The sequence below is a fragment of the Austrofundulus limnaeus genome, unplaced genomic scaffold (assembly GCF_001266775.1).
Source record: "Austrofundulus limnaeus strain Quisiro unplaced genomic scaffold, Austrofundulus_limnaeus-1.0 Scaffold0, whole genome shotgun sequence".
Taxonomy (NCBI): domain Eukaryota; kingdom Metazoa; phylum Chordata; class Actinopteri; order Cyprinodontiformes; family Rivulidae; genus Austrofundulus; species Austrofundulus limnaeus.
Window position 1 is genome coordinate 653,107 of NW_013952402.1, and position 1,960 is coordinate 655,066.

Below are 1,960 nucleotides of genomic sequence, written 5' to 3' on the forward strand. Positions count from 1 at the left end.
GTGTGTGTGTGTGTGTGTGTGTGTGTGTGTGTGTGTGTGTGTCGGTGACAGAATGAAGGAGACCTACCAGTGTGCGTGCGCGTGTGGATCTTCAGGTTCTCGGAGCGTGCGAACATCTTGCCGCAGTTGGGAAACGCGCACGAGAACGGCTTCTCCCCGGTGTGCACGCGGATGTGGTTGATGAGTTTATATTTAGCTTTGAACGCCTTCCCGCCGCGCAGACACTCGTCCCACATGCAGACGTGACTGAGGCTCTCGAGCCCCGCCGCTACGTGCTCGCTGGTGACGTGGTCCACGAGCTCGGGCATGGAGCTGAAAGTTTGCTCGCAGACGGACGTCGCCGTCCGCCCGAGCCGCGGCTTCGACGAACTTCGCTCGGTCCATTTGCACACCAGTTCGGTTTTGACGGCGGGGCCTTTGGAGAAATCCAGCAGGCCGTCCATCCCGCCGGCCGCCGGAGCCTCGGCGGACCCGGAGCCGTTGGTGGCTCGGGTTTGGGGCGGGGGGACGATGCTGGAAGCCCCGGAATTGTTGTTCCCCAAAGGAGAGACGAGGCCATTGTGCCTGGCCACCACCACGGCCATCCGCTTCATGCTCCGATCCCCGACCACAGTCCTCTCGGTTTGAAGACAAAAACGAGTTAAATATAAATGACAGGGCGTTTGTTTTCGTCCTGCTCGTCCTCCTGTGTTTTGGTTCAGGCAGGAGCGCAGGCGGCGGTTCTTTACCCCCCGCTGTTCGACGCTAGATCCCGAGAGTCAAAGCCTCCATGCTTCTATTTACTGTGAATGGAGGTGAACGGATTGAAGGAGGGCTGCGTCCCAAACCGGAGCAGAAGCGTCCTTGTCTCCTTTCCTACTCCCCCAGAGTCTCTCATCTGTTTTGTTTACGTCAAGGATTCTAATTAATTCTCCTTTTCAAACCTCTACGCTGTAATTATACTGATCAGGAGACMGTTTTCCCCCCAGAACATCTAAATAAAAACATTTATGATACATGTTTATGAGGTGCATTTTATCTTTACAATAAGTTTAAATAAATATATGTGACATCACTCACTCTAATATGCATTCATGACCGTATATGATAGGCCTACAATATCAGTTCTGAATAAAAACTTGTGTCTTATATATCTTATATCTTTCTTTGGTCAATACCTTCTGTGCTTATAGGCAGGGATTCAAAGATTATTAAATGTCTTGTTTTCAGTGTGTGTGTGTGTGTGTGTGTGCGTGTGCTTTTGAATGTGAATGGAAAGGTTAAAAATTACTGAAATAAAAATTCAGGAAATTTAAAATACAGTATATGACGTGTAAAATAAAAACAGAATGCAACAATTTATAAATATTCTAAGCCCATATTTTATTCACAGAGTTTGATAAACATCAAATGTTGAAACTGAAAGAAATCTGACACTTCAAAGAGGTAATTAAGAGTTTTGTGACAACTACACATCTTAAAAAACGTAGGACAACATGACCAAAAACACCTCTAAAAGTAACTTTTCTTCTTAACAACAGTGTAAACATCCAAGAACTGAGGAGACCAGCTGTTGCATTTAAAGGGGAATATTGTCCAATTCTTGTTTGAAGAAGAAGATCATTTATTGTTGTCATGCAGGGGAGGACTGGGGGAAAAAAAAGTGGCCCAGGAATTTAGTATCTGACTGGCCCAATTCAAGGTCCAGGCTGGCAGATGTCTGCAAATGCAGGAGGCAGATGATGGAGGAAGAAACAACAAACATCATCTCAGGGCAATGTACAAAATCTAAGGATGTAATGTTGAGGAATTAGTAAAGATAGCAGAAACAGCAGTTAGCTCACAGGCATTGACCCTCAGAGTTTCATATGGTCATTTACACCCATTTTGATTTTAACCCCCAAAAAATAACATAATGTAATGTGGAATCATTTTATTTTTCCTGCACAAAATGAACTGTGTGAACTTAAACTATTTTTTT

General features: G+C 45.3%; 1 pseudogene; it reads right to left on the reverse strand.

Moving 5' to 3' along the window:
- Positions 1-67: 67 nt before the first annotated feature.
- On the reverse strand, positions 68-1,945 carry LOC106514677 (zinc finger protein ZIC 4 pseudogene; annotated as a pseudogene).
- Positions 1,946-1,960: the final 15 nt, after the last annotated feature.